At 39.1% G+C, this 14,218-nt stretch overlaps 1 long non-coding RNA gene across 1 annotated transcript in view; it reads left to right on the top strand.

The window, feature by feature from the left end:
- LOC149868363 (uncharacterized) overlaps window positions 1–4,973 on the top strand; it is a 56,182-nt gene extending 51,209 nt beyond the window's left edge. Inside the window, exon 3 of the long non-coding RNA XR_016441235.1 lies at window positions 2,686–4,973. This is a non-coding gene — a long non-coding RNA (uncharacterized LOC149868363). The remainder of the gene's footprint in view (window positions 1–2,685) is intronic.
- The last annotated feature ends 9,245 nt before the right edge of the window (window positions 4,974–14,218 follow it).

Raw genomic sequence — 14,218 nt, 5'->3', positions numbered from 1 at the left:
GGCTGGGGGCACATGGAAGATGAATGACTATTTTAAATATCTGCACTGGTTAAAGTATAAAGGGAAGGTGGCACCACACCACTTCTGTCTGTTTTGTGAATACTGCCTTATGAATCTGGCACTTCGCTTTTGTGCCCCAAATATTCCAAAACAAACCAAACAAAAGAATCCCATTCTGTATGGGGTTGAATAGAATGCTTAGTTGACCAGACTTTTTTTTCCCACTTTGGTCACTGAAATGAAAAAATTAATTATTTGCAACAGCCCTAGGAATAATCCTCCAACACCTTACATAGCCGACTGTACGTCTTCATTGGCATCTATCTTCTTACCTGGCAGAGGATGGGCAGAATGACATGGTTCCAAGACTGTGGCTTTCCTCATAGATTAGCAATAGGGCCAAAACTTGTTCTTTCATATATGTAAGACAGTGCATTTCCATTACTTTATATACCTGTTCTTGGTCTACAACTGTGCTCTAGAAAATTGCCTGTGCTCTATGCTCATGCATACGGCTACTTTATGACAAAAACTGGTGGCTCCAAAAATAACCACCACTGCATGTCAAGTCTTGTAGTTTCATTTTTCTGGCAAAATGAGAATTTCCATTAATGCCAACATATGGTATATGTTTGTTCTTCAAGATAGACTTGTGTCATGCCACTGGTTTGAATAAGGCTGTTGAAACAAAACTAGAGTGTAACAGGCTAGAGCTGCTGCAACACCCCTTGCACCTTGAAAGGACAGACATATTTCTTTACACTCTACTGCAAAAAAAAATCAATTTAATAAAAGGTAGCACAAAGAAAGTCAAGGGTAAATCATCTGTGTTAACTCTGTAGTGAAGATGTCGCTTAAGCTGAATGATGACAACAATATATTGGTTAGTTCAGAAAGAAACTGAATGCAGTCACCATCTCTGACTGAAAGACTATTTCTCTTATACATTCACAGACGTAGGGTCAGAAGGGACCTAAGTAGATCAAGTCCGACCCCCTGCCCTGGGCAGGAGAGAATACTGGGCTCATATGACCTCAGCTAGGTAAACGTCAAGCCTCCTCTTAAAGACCCACAAGGTAGGAGCCAGCACCACTTCCCACTGATGTTGTGGATAAGTGAAGGGCTCTCATGATAGCCCTCTTCTTTTCTTTGTTTGTGAACTCTTATTTCTTTTAATAGCATTCACATATTCACTGTAAATATGCACAAGTATGGGTTTTTAAACAATTAAAATCCTGCCTACATCCTTTCTCTCATCATTGTCACAAGCTGGAGAAGGGAGAACTGAACTTAAAGATGATGTCAGAGCTTTGTATGATTCCAGTCAAGCTGCTGAGCCAATAGTCAGTTCTCACATTCCCACCTAGAAAACTTCACCACTGTCAGGAAAACAATGTATTTACCCTGTACCATATACAATGGGATCTTTAGCCATGGAAACTCATTTGGCTCTGCTGTCAAATTGCTGGACCTCATTTGGCTCTGCTGTCAAATTGCTGGACCTCTGAACCCCATGAGCTGGATGACAAGGCTCTGCAGGCCATATCTTGGTCACCCCTGAATTACAAAATAACACTATTTATATGATAAACACTTTTTCTACTAGTCTGTTTTACTCTTCATCCTACTATTCCACATAAAACTATTTGTATCATAAACGGGTATGCTTACACTATAGATTGCGATATAGCATAGATATATTTGAGTCAGCTTTAAGTGAGCTAGATCCAGTACTGGAAGTAATCTAGTTACAGCAGCACAGAGCTAATTTGTGAGCTAATTTATGTTGCCAAATGGTGTAAATTATTCTGTGTGGTGATCCAGTCTCCTGTGGCTAGCCTTCTTGAGCTAGGTTACGTACCTGTACATTACTTTGTACTCTCTATATGCAAATAGGTTTTGTCTCTGCCCTAAGTGCGGCAGCAGAGGTTGTCCCTCAATATGAGAATGACAATTTTCCTGTAAATAAGGAAGGCATTGCTGAATATGTAGATGACTAAGGAGGCTGGTCAGATGATGAAGTCTATGACAAATAGGTTTAAAACAGAACAAAAATCATTTGATTTTTTGTCATTTTATTAGTATTGCTAGTCATCCTACTCATCACTGAATCCTCAGGCTAGATGGGGCATACACCAAATAAACAGGTATTCTTTAAACCTCAGAGAGAAGAATTGACTTACGCTTTAAATTTCTTTTGTATGTCACCCTCAAAGTTCGACTACATCAAACCATTGGCAAGCTACCCATGGTATAGAAGTTCGTTTTGTGAGGTAATTTAACCTTCATATGTATAAGAGAAAATACTCAGAAAAATATGCGTAGTTGGCTAGGATACACATGACTTAACTTTTTCCCCAAGATAAGAAATTTGTCTTCAAATATGTGAATCTCATCAAGAGCATAAAAGAAAAAAATATGAAAAAAGTTAAAATTGCAGTACCAAGAGTATTGCATGCAATTTTTTTGGTTCTTATACTGATTTAATAATATTCCAGAATATCAAATATTTATAGAATTTCCTTAAAAGCTGGAGTTATTTATATGTAGTAGAAGATGATTAATCACAACAGTAAATTTTTGTATTAATGCTCCCTGATAATAACCTTATAGGCTAAGCAACATGGCTAATTATCTCTTGATGATAAGAATTTTGCCTTAATCACCATGCTTTCTATCTTGCAGGAAGCCCTGACCTTTCTGGAGGTCAGCTGAGGGGAAACAGAACAAGAAATAATCTGGGATCATGAGCCAAGTCTTCAAAAGGAGCTGTGGAAAAGTGAAAGAGGTCTTGAATTACTGGAACCTCATTATTTTTACTATGTACTACAATTCATTTGCTCAGGGAGAAACCAGTACCATCAATAGATCAAGAAAGCATATTTTATCCTTTATATTTGCTTTGTAATTTACTTTTCTTGGATTAAAAAGTATTCATAACTTGTTCTGCCCATTAAGAGGTATTACTATAATTATAACATTATTATTAATTGAACAGTCAATTTGGATTTAGTTGTGCTTATTAAAATATTTAGCTAACAGAAGATATTGAAGATATAGGAGTTTGACTTTTCCAGCCATAAAATTCAAACCTATGTCTAGCCTTGAAGGCAAAAACTGTAGGATTTTCCTTTTCTTTTTCCTTTTCTGTTTCTTTTATTTTACTGCTGACATTGCTTTACGTTCATACCTCCCTAATGTCTTACTCTCCAGATTAGCATGTTGATACTGCAACAAAAGTGTCCTTTAAAGTATCTAAAGCTATGTTAAGAACGTAATTAACCTCTGCTGGAGTTAGCATTGAAGGACTGTTCTATTCTGGGACAGGGAAACAGTGACACAGGAGTTGAATGCACCTTGAACAGCCATTTCATTACCATTTCTCATGGGGAGCCAGCAGATATAAAAGATTATATTGCTTTATGTTCGTGTTTTATATGCTAAAACACAGTTCAAATGTGCATGACCCAGATTCTCCTTTGAAGCTTAAAATCTTCCTGGGGAGATGAATATGGCTGCAGCTGAAGCAACAATGACTTTCTCACCCAGTGAAATGCTATCATGCATTCCAAAGCTTGGATTATACCAACCAAATTATACAGTACTCTTAATGTGAATCCATGGCTATGAACACCTGAAATTACCTAAACAAACAAACAGAATCTTTATTTCTAATATTACTGCTACACTTGTATTTGCCTCTTGGATTGAAACTGCTGGATTGGGTAATAAGTTGAGACATGAATTAAAATGAAGAAATTCAAAAAAATGAAGAAGGAAAGAATTCCTAAGAGTGGAGCTAAAGAAGGGTACTTAAAGAATAGTACTAAAGTACAACAGAAATAATATTCATAGTATAAAGACTGTGAAATTGAACTTTGTAATCAAACTAGAATTTCTAAGTCTTGGCAAAGAAGGATGAAACATTAATTATAACTGACTTTCAGAAACAAATATTTCTCACACATGGGTGTCCATTGTTCTGGACATTTTTAATGAAGTTAGACCACAACAGAGACTGTTGTCCTACTTTGAGTTCAGACTCCCTCTGTTGGACTGCTGCTGCACTGCATACTAATCAAAGCTTCCTCAGACAATCTGAGAGATTGATTTAGGCTCATTGCTCTCATTAGTCATTACACTCTAAAGCGCTCTACAAAGAATTTCCTCTCTCTGACCAGGGATGGATGGATGGGGTGCAGTGGTGCAGTTGTACCCCCCCTCCCTTTGATTCCTGCTGCATCCAAACTTTAAAGCTATCTGCATTTCGATTCAGCAGTGCTGGGGGAGTCAATTGATTACATAGCTCATTATAAAGTACCTGATTCCTGATAATCTTGCTTCACCCACAGGTGTTAATGACCCTCTCTCCTTTTTAATGGTCTTGATGTTTCATTAATCCAGTTATTCTGTCCTATGCAATGTTGCTGTCTTGCTATTTCTGGTAAACTAATATCTGTCTTCTATATCATAGCATTGTACACTGTTGCGAGTTCTAGCTAAAAATCTCAATTCAGGTCAACAACATTAACTTAAGTGTAGAAATGACTGACTAAAGTATTGGATGTGCTGTCAAGATGCTCAGGAAGACTAGATTTTGTTTCATGATCTGAAGAAAAAGATGTACATTTACTTATAATGACCACAGGATCGATAACACAGTATCTTTGGACTATTTTTGTTTAGTATGTTATGCTTTGTAACTTAATAGGTAAGCTAGCAAATTAGTACATATTCCAACAAAGTTATATATTTTTTTACTTTGATCTTAAATTGAATAATATAGCACTGGGCCCCTAGAATATTGGTAAAGTTTCTATTTTTTCTTTAACTGGAGGAAAAATATGTGTTGTGTTATATGTAATAATGCACACCACCTGCACTCCCCTTTTCAAGATCCTAAATCCACTCATATCTTGGACTAGGAAAGTCCATATCATAGGGCTGCCCTGCTACAACTCTGTCCTCAGATACCTGCCAAAGGATTTGGAAGCATCTGAAGCCCCAGGCAGAGGTGGAGGATATTTGCTGGTAGTAGGGCCACATTTGGTTCTTGATTGACTCACAGAGTTGGAATTGATTTGGCTGATTTGACTTGGAACACGAAAAATTTTCCTTAAAAAATAAAAGGGGGCCTGCTGGCAGTTCTATCTAGCAAAATGTATTCCAGTGTAGCCTATTCAGTGAAGTACAGCAGAGTGTATTCCAGTATAGCCTATTCCATTATCCTATGAGGATCAGTAAATAGGTAGTTGAATTTTCATAGTTTCATAGTTTCTAAGGTCGGAAGGGACCTGAGTAGATTATCTAGTCCAACCCCCTGCCATGGCAGGAAATAATACTGGGGTCAAATGACCCCAGCAAGATGTTCATCCAACCTCCTCTTAAAAACCCCCAGGGTAGGAGCCAGCACCACTTCTCTTGGAAGTTGGTTCCAGATCCTAGCCGCCCTGACCGTGAAGTAGCGCTTCCTGATATCTAGCCTAAACCTGCCCTCTGCCAGCTTGTGACCATTATTCCTGGTCACTCCTGGCAGTGCACGGGGGAATAGTGACTCCCCCAATGCCTGCTGATCCCCCCTGACTAGTTTGTAACAGGCCACTAGATCCCCCCTCAGCCTTCTCTTGTGGAGGCTGAACAGGTTCAGGTCCCATAGCCTCTCCTCGTAGGGCCTGCTCTGCTGTCCCCTGATCATACGAGTGGCCTCCTCTGGACCCTCTCCATGCTGTCCACATTCCTCTTGAAGTGCAGCGCCCAGAGCCCCAAATCTAGAGCTAAAATTACCCTAACTGTTGTGCCAGTGTCATACCACTCCATGACTGCCTGGCTGTGCAATTTAGAATGGGGGATTTTGTCTCTGCTCTAATGATCCTGCCTGAGCCTTCTAGCATTCCATAATTTGCTATTTACAATATAAATACATTAATGTAGCTATATTACTCATCTATAATTCATTGAGTACAAAATTCTGGGTTATTTTTGGTGAAAATAGGGTATTGGGTCTTGATTCAGGAACCAATCTTTCATTTATAACATCATTTCTTATGGGAAAATCGGTTCTGAGTTACAACATTTTGATTTAAGATGCCATTTTCAGGAACTAATTGTGTTGTAAGTCCGAGGGCCACCTGTATTTCGCAGACACTATTCCTAGTTCTCACACATCTTACAGATGCCCTTCATTTAAGAAATACCCTCACAAAGATAAAATACTGAGTACTAAAAGGACTCTAATCTAGCATTGAAGGACATAACAAGAACAAATGACTGGTAGCTGAAACTAGACAAACTGAAATTCAAAATAAGGTGTGCGTTTTAGTGATGATGGATAAAGAACTAAGGAAGAAACTATGAGAAGTGATGCTATGGGAGGGTCCTCCCTTCATTCCTTGAAATCTTCCAGATAAAGCTTCCTATTATTTTGAAAGATATACTTTAGTCATGCAAGTTATTGGGCTCATTATGAATGTAACTGGATGAAATCCTGTAGGCCATGGTAGGTCAGGCTACATGATATGCTGATCCTATCTATAGATACAAAATCTAAGAGCCATGTAATTCCTCAAAAGTGGCCCACATAAGAATTTAAATTACCATATTTTCTCACATACAGAAACACACCTTCCTCCCCGCAAATCCAGCTACTGGAAATTGGAGTACACATAATATGTGAGGAAATATGGTAACAGAGTTTCTGCTATTTACGGGGTAAAAGTGAAAGTAAAGTGTGGATTGGAACTACAAATGAAAAGGCTTGGCTCCCTAGCTGCTGACACTCAGTTACTGACTACAATAAAATATGTTTTTTCTTTGTTGGGCCTTTCAAAACAGGATGCATACTTTATTTTGAGGTCCGTTGTATGTGAGAAAATATAGAATACCTCCATCCTCAGTTTTTGGAATATTCAATCAAAAGTTTTTTTGATATTTCTTTCTTGTGCCCTCTTACCTCCTATTTCTTCACAACTGTTCCTCAAGACAGATTTCCCAGTAGAGCAGAAGCAGCTCACTGCCACTTGACAAGGTCTGTCTTTTAGCACTGTACTTGTCTGTCTCTTTCTGAGCAGGTAGGAGAATAAATGAACTGGAAGTAAGGTCAGCGAAAGAACTCATTTTCATTTCTTTCCTAAAGATGATATTTAGTCTACATCTTGACTTTCTACACAGCCAGAAAAAACAGGTTATACTTAATTTCTCTTATATTTCTGCCCTAAACCCAAATATCATTAGGAAAATAGCTGCATGTATTGGATATGAAATGGGATTTAAAGCCTATCTGCACTGGACCAAAAAATGGAGAAAGAGGGTCTTCAGCCTTCCTTCAGGGGGTTCCAAAATGCTTAAAGTTCTCCAATATGCAGTCTGCACAGGGATCAGACTAAACATATGCCAAACATGCAAAGCATCCACTAAGACCTCTCCTGGGGATATTAAAGTACATTCTGTAGGGGGTTCATCAAAATCTTAGCATAGAGCTTTGTACTGTGAGATTTATGATACAGCCACTTACAAGATTGGCAGTCCCTTCAAGTTAATAAATGTTTAGCTCACTGCCTCCTTTTCTTTTGATCTTCTCTTTCCTTCTTCTATTGACTCATCCTTTTTTCTTTGTAGAATACTGGAAGTTTTCCCCACTCCACGTTACATTTTTTTCCACTTTGCACTATTTTTTCCTCCTCCTCTCACACATTTCCCCCCTAAGTTATTTTCTATTTATCTACCTTCTTTTTCAATGCTCTTCCCTGTTTTTATCACTAACTCTTTTCTCTTACCCTTAATTTATCTTTTATTTTCTTTCTGCCATGCCCATTCAGTCTTTTCCTCCTTTTTTCACTGCCTGGCCACATCAACCACAGGGGGGACAAACTGGTCCTGCTGACAGCGAGCTCCCCAACCTGTATATGATAAAATATGGCATTTAATGTCTCCACCCTCATTTTTGTAGTGTTCAGAAGTTTTTTAGTATTTCTTCCTTATATTATAAAACAGCCCCTCTACCTCAAACAATCTCTCTCAAGCAACAGACTAGCTAATTCCCGTTCTCATTGAGGTACCAGGTTTTGCAATGGACCCAAATGCATGCTGTGTCCCCACATCAATACAGACCACATCATCAGCAGACCAAATAACAAAGAGTACAACATACAATATTTATTCACCTGCCATCACTTTCTTACAATGCCCATCTGCTGTCTACATTGGACTGACAGGACAATCCTCACACGTAAGAATGAACGAGCACCGATCTGACATCAGCTGCAGAAAGACAGAAAGGCCTATGTCAGAACACTTTAACCTCTCTGGACTCCACTGCCAAGTATGGTTTAAACAGGAACTACCTGGATTAGTGTTCTGTCATCCCTTTGTTCCTGTGGGCTCTTATATGCCTCTCCCAACACTGCCTCCTTCTCCCCTTCCTCTGCCTCTTTTCCCATTCAAATCATTCACTCACTCACTCCACTTTATACACTGCTCTATGCTCTCCTTTTTACAGCACGTGAAGAAGTGAACTCAAGTTCACAAAAGCTTATTCTCTCTATATATCTTATTTAGTTAGTCTTTAAGGTGCATATATACCCTTCCATCTGCTTGACTTCAGGCTAACACAGCTAACTACCTCTTCCATCCACCACTCACACTCTGCCAAAAGCACTTGTGTCCTTACTCACTTATTCGAGCTACATATGCATACTTAGCATCTGATGAAGTGAGGTCTTGCTCACAAAAGTTTGTGTCTCTGATTCAGTTAGTTGACAAGGTACAGCTCTATCCTGCCTTCTATCTCCTCTCCTATGAGGGAGCTGGGAAATGAGGAGCCCATGAGAAGCTGCAGGGGAACCACCTTTTCCCAAAGCTTAGCTTCAGAAGATCAAAGGGCTAAGAGAACTTCAAGAGGCTTACATTAGGTTACATTTGCTTAAGTTAGCAGCTGCAGGAGGGGGCAAGTTTTGCTAACAATGCTCTGTTAAAAACACCTGTGGCAAAGAGGTTGAAGTCACAGTAATTCAGCACAGTGGTGACAGGGTTCCTGCCAGTTTTCTTCTCTGATGATGCTTCTTCCACCACCCAATGTTATCCACTCTCCCATCCCTTTCTACTGTGCTTTCCAGGCCTCCTCAGTTGTTGTATTAAGCTAGGCTGCTTGTCTTATTTTCTATAAGCTTGGAGAGGATTTCCACCGGTCTCCCCTGCCTTTAAAGGATGCAAGCATGCATTAACAAGGACCAAGGCACTGGAATTTACTTGTCCAGAATGCCATTTTTCCATTGTGGACTCTGAAAGGTTTTGGGAAAATAAGAGGCCAAGCAAATTCAGTCCAGAAGCCATTTCAACTCCTACATAAATAGGCAGAAATCACAAAGACAAAGCAACACGCCAAAGCCATGAATGCATTTTAATAAATATAGTTAGTCATGTTAGTCTGAAGTCCAGGTAGAAGGCAACTGATGGTCAAGAAGCAAAGCAATCTTTTTTCCCCACTTATTTCATTTCCTTCAGCTCCTTCAATACAGTGACCTTCCTCCATCTCTCCAGGGTCCATCAGCATTATTAGTAAATTGGTTGTGACACAAAATGTTCTTGTGCCTAGGAGTGAATATAAGAACCTAAGATGTGCCATACTGGGTCTAACCAGTGGTCCATCTAGCCCAGTATACTGTCTCTGACAGTGGGAGAAATGAATGCTATACAGGGAGAGCATCAAATTGGATATCTGTGATCTTTCCCTATTCAGTACCCTCCCTGGCATCCCCCAGAGAACTAGCAAAGATCTTTCAAAGACATAAAACAAAACACATCAATGCACTCATTTTTCATATACTGTTTGTAATCTTTCTCTCTCTTTGTCTTTCTTCAGGGGTTAAAGGGAAGGTGAGGATGTGAGGGCAGGACTGATTGTTTTTACAAATATTTTCCTGCAAGGGGTTGCCAGGAGCTGCAGGAGGGAAGCACAAATAGTAATAATGAAAAAAGGAGAGAGGACTTAGAATAATATTTTATTTCACTTTGCTGGGGGTTGTTTTTTTTCAATCTGGGCTGCTGACTGCATGTCTCTGTGGGCCCATCAACATCTGGTACCTGTAGCACTGCCTGCTTATTCTAGGTAGGAGTCAATTAATGTTCATCATCATGAATTATTTACAAGCTGTGTATCTGTCTTCTCAGTTACATTTTAACTTCATCCTATGGAACTGATTGTTGAATAGCACTAATAAAACATAAACTAATTCTCGTCTGTGTCAGGCAAGGCTGTATCTGAATTATTTGGGAATTTGTGGGAGTACTAAGAGATAGAGTGGCAAGAAGTTATCAGTGAGAGACATGCACACAGTCAGCTAGTTATGATGAAAAGTACAGAATACAGGCAAAGTCTTAATTTCATATAAGCAAAACTCAAGACTACATTAAAGCAAATGATATGCCTATTGATAGCAGTGAGCATGACTGCTTTTCACGGCCACTAGCAACCCTCTGGTCTTTTCCCCACAGAATGTCTGGAAAGAAGTTTTATTTGATTTCTAGTTCATCTGTGAGCAAGAAGTTGCCATCATCATATTCCTAAATATAGACAGAAGATTTCATATCATGCTGTAAGTCAGAAGTAAGACAATCCCAAAACTAAGAAGCTTCAAAATTGTATTTCTAGGTGGATACAAGTCCTCAGAAAGCTGACACTATAAATATACTGTATGTTTTGCACTACATCAGTAGGAATAAGTTAATTTGATCTGAATTGGTTTCATGCCATAAGATTTCCATTGGTTGCAGTTTAAAATATCTTAAATAATAACCAGGTGAGTTCATCTTGACAAAGTACAACTTGTTGCAACTTTAAAACTGGTTATATGGGCATAGAAGGCATAATTTACTGTGGGTTAGTGCTTCTGAAAATACTGCAAGATGGTTTCTCATCATTTGTCACTAATTTTCATGCCATGGCCATATTGTATTATTTTAGCTTTCTGTTTAATGCTTTGATTGGGTTGCATGGTGATGTAACAAAAACTAAAACAAGGCTTTATGGGTTATTATTTTAAAGGACATTGCATGGTCAAGTACTTTAAAAAGGTTTTATTTTATATTGTTTGGAAATCCCTCCTAGGAACTTGCAAATCAAATCTTTTTCTCTGTTGTTTCTTGCCCTTATGGCAAATGCTGTATTTGCTTGTTTGTTTTGTTGTGTTACTGAAGAAATTTGAAATGTAGAACAGGATCTTTTTTGCCGTGCCTTCATTTTAAACTAAGCAGTATTTCTAGAACAAACATACTGACAGTGATTCTTTCTTGGGTTGCTGCCAACTGTAAATATGTTCTGAGTTGTTTACATTTTCATCCCAAGCAGTTTTAAAAATTTGGTGTTGGCTTTTGTGCTATGTTAAAATCCTTTCACCCAGAAGACTGCTATTCAGGATGCTTAAACTTTATTGATAAACTACAATGATTGACTTTAGTTCTGAGACTGCTGGGGACATTGCATGAAAGTGTGTTCACCTTATGCTTGATGGGAGATTGCTTTGAATTTTTTGTTCTTCATAATCTGTCTTCTTCACTTTCTCACCTTGTTTTCCCAACATTATTGCTATCTCCTTGCAGTTGGGAAATGTGAGTTTGTACATTAGCAGGCTGAGGAAGGAAAGGAGCTTTGGTGAACACTCTTACTACTCACATACTGAACACAAAAGGCAAACCCAACTCTCCTTTTCTTATGAGAAACAAAACATTTTGTCCAGGATGATATGGCACATTTTGTATTGAACAAAACAAATTGGGGAGGGTAAATTGTGACAAGAAAAACTGGAAAAAAGTGGAGTTACTTGGAAACTCCTCTCATTTTTTGTATTTTGGTTCACTGATGATCTGAAAAAGATCAATTATTTACACAGTTACTAAGTTCTGAATGGCAAAATAGTCTTTTTGAATTTCCCTATCTTCTGCTAGTATGTAAGAGCTGCCATTACACATAAGAGCATACTAATCACTGCTTCCTTATATTAAGTTTACACACAGTAAAATATGCAGCTTTTGGCAGTACTGTGTGCTCCCAAGCAATGGCTGAATACTATTTATATTACAGAACACATAGGCAAAAATCTATTTTATTCAAAAAAGGGAAATCTATTTTAATAGTCATTAAACCCTAGAACCCAATTAATTATTCTGCATCTTGCTGTCTAAAGAGAAGAATACCAAAATGCCACACTTCTGTATTCCACAAATAAAGGGGGATAACAAAGGCTTCTACATAAAATGCAACTTCAGATTGAAGAGCTGGATTTTGTTTGTATTGTTCAATGGGAGGAAAGGAGACAACACACATTCTTGCTGTAGAAGGAAAACCTACTTGTGACTCATACATGGGAGAATTTTTTCCAAGAACAGTTCATCCTTGCAAAAAAATGTTTCTCAGGTATTGTTGCCAAGGCTTATCTGCTCTTTAAAGCAATATTGTCAGATTAGAGATGGTGGGCCATATCGTCAGCTGATGTAGCTCCAGTGAAATTACGGGAGCTATGCCAGTTTACACCAGTAAAGATTTGGCCCAATATTTAAAATTATTATATTGTGTTCTTGGTACCAAGTTAGAGTTTTACATAATTTCCAGTTTTCATTATATAATTTCCTTTCACTGCTATTCACATTTGCCATTTCATCTATGACAGTCAAATTGTTTCAGTCTAGTTCTTACATACAGTATTGTAGATTTTTGACTGAAAAGGTAGCAGGGCCATTTTTGTGCACAGACCACTATTTTGACTGAAATCAACAATTTACATTCATATTAGTGCATAGTGTTCTATCAAGTTCCTGCCACATAAGTAAATATAAATATTTGTTTAAAACAGAGGTATACAACTCATAGACCCCGTGGGCCAAATCCAGCTGATGGGTTTCTTATGGGACAGATGACACATCTCTGGCAGCAGAGCAGTGGCTCGTAGGTATGTCAACTAGAGCAGCTACACTGGTATAGCTCTGGAACCAGTGGACTGAACACTGCCATCACTTGCCCCACTCTTTCCTCTGCTGCTGATTCTGATTACCAATGATGACTGAAGTCCCTGAATTCAGAAGCCAATGAAGAGAAGAGAAGGAGCAAGCAGCAGGAGTGCTCACCTCTAGGTTCATGTAAATGTAGCCAAAACAACAAACCCTGTGGGCCACAATTTAACCCCTCCCACACCATATGTGGCCAAAGGGCTGATAGGTAAATAGCTTTGGTTTAAAAACTGCTCTATAGTTCTCTTTTCTTAATCACTTCCAAAGAGTGGGTGCATCTACACGTGTGCTTTACTGCAGAGTTGACTAATTAGCTCTGCAGTAAAGCGCCACAATCTACATGTGCACTGGTATTAGGCAGTAGTAAACTAATTAACTCTGCTGTATGATAGCACTGTTGGAGACAGTACCATCTTATAGTGGAGTCATTAAGTGTAACCAAATACACATGTAAATGGTGACTGCTGGGTGCAGCCCGGTCAGCCTTGCCAGCCAGGGGCTGGACCCTGAGTTCCTGCCAACCCTTCCACTACCTGACATCATCACCTGGAGCCCAGAACTGACCTCCTGTACCTCTGTATTCTGACAGCCGCTCTAATTAAAGTACCCGCAGCATCTGTGCATCAGTGTTTCTGCACTTCACAAGGGCAGCAGGGGAGCTTTAACTAAAGCTTGTTGAATGAGCTTTAGTTAAAGTACCTCCCCATTGCCATTTTGAAGCATGGGGATGCTGATACATGAGATGCAGAGGCTGCTTGAGGTGCACTAATTAGCATGCTCCAGCAGACTTGATTAATCTGCTGAAGCATGCTAATTACTCGATTAATCAAGTCTGCTCTGACACGCTGTAAATGTGCATCAGAGCAGCTTCCCTGCACATATACAGGCAACTCTGGAGGGCTACATGCTGCTGCAAACCCACATGCTGTCTTGAGCAAGTCAGATATCCCACTCAGTGGATAGCAATGTACTCTGCATGTACAGTATAGGACATCCAACCAACATACAACATAATTAAAGAGTTAGTGTTCATACACTAATATTATCAATAATGTCAACAAATTAAAAAAATATTCAAATTATGATGGTGTTAATGGTGGCAGGTACCATGGCTTGCTGTGGCAGAGGACCTTTGGTGCCTGTCACTTTAAGGGCTTAGACAAAGCAGCAGAGCAGCCTGCAAGTGGTTGCAGTCTCAGTCAGGGCTCACATGGCCATCAGG

This window comes from Crocodylus siamensis, chromosome 3 (assembly GCF_052110815.1).
Source record: "Crocodylus siamensis isolate JL-2025a chromosome 3, ASM5211081v1, whole genome shotgun sequence".
Classification (NCBI taxonomy): Eukaryota; Metazoa; Chordata; order Crocodylia; family Crocodylidae; genus Crocodylus; species Crocodylus siamensis.
This window is presented reverse-complemented; position numbering and strand designations above follow the sequence as displayed.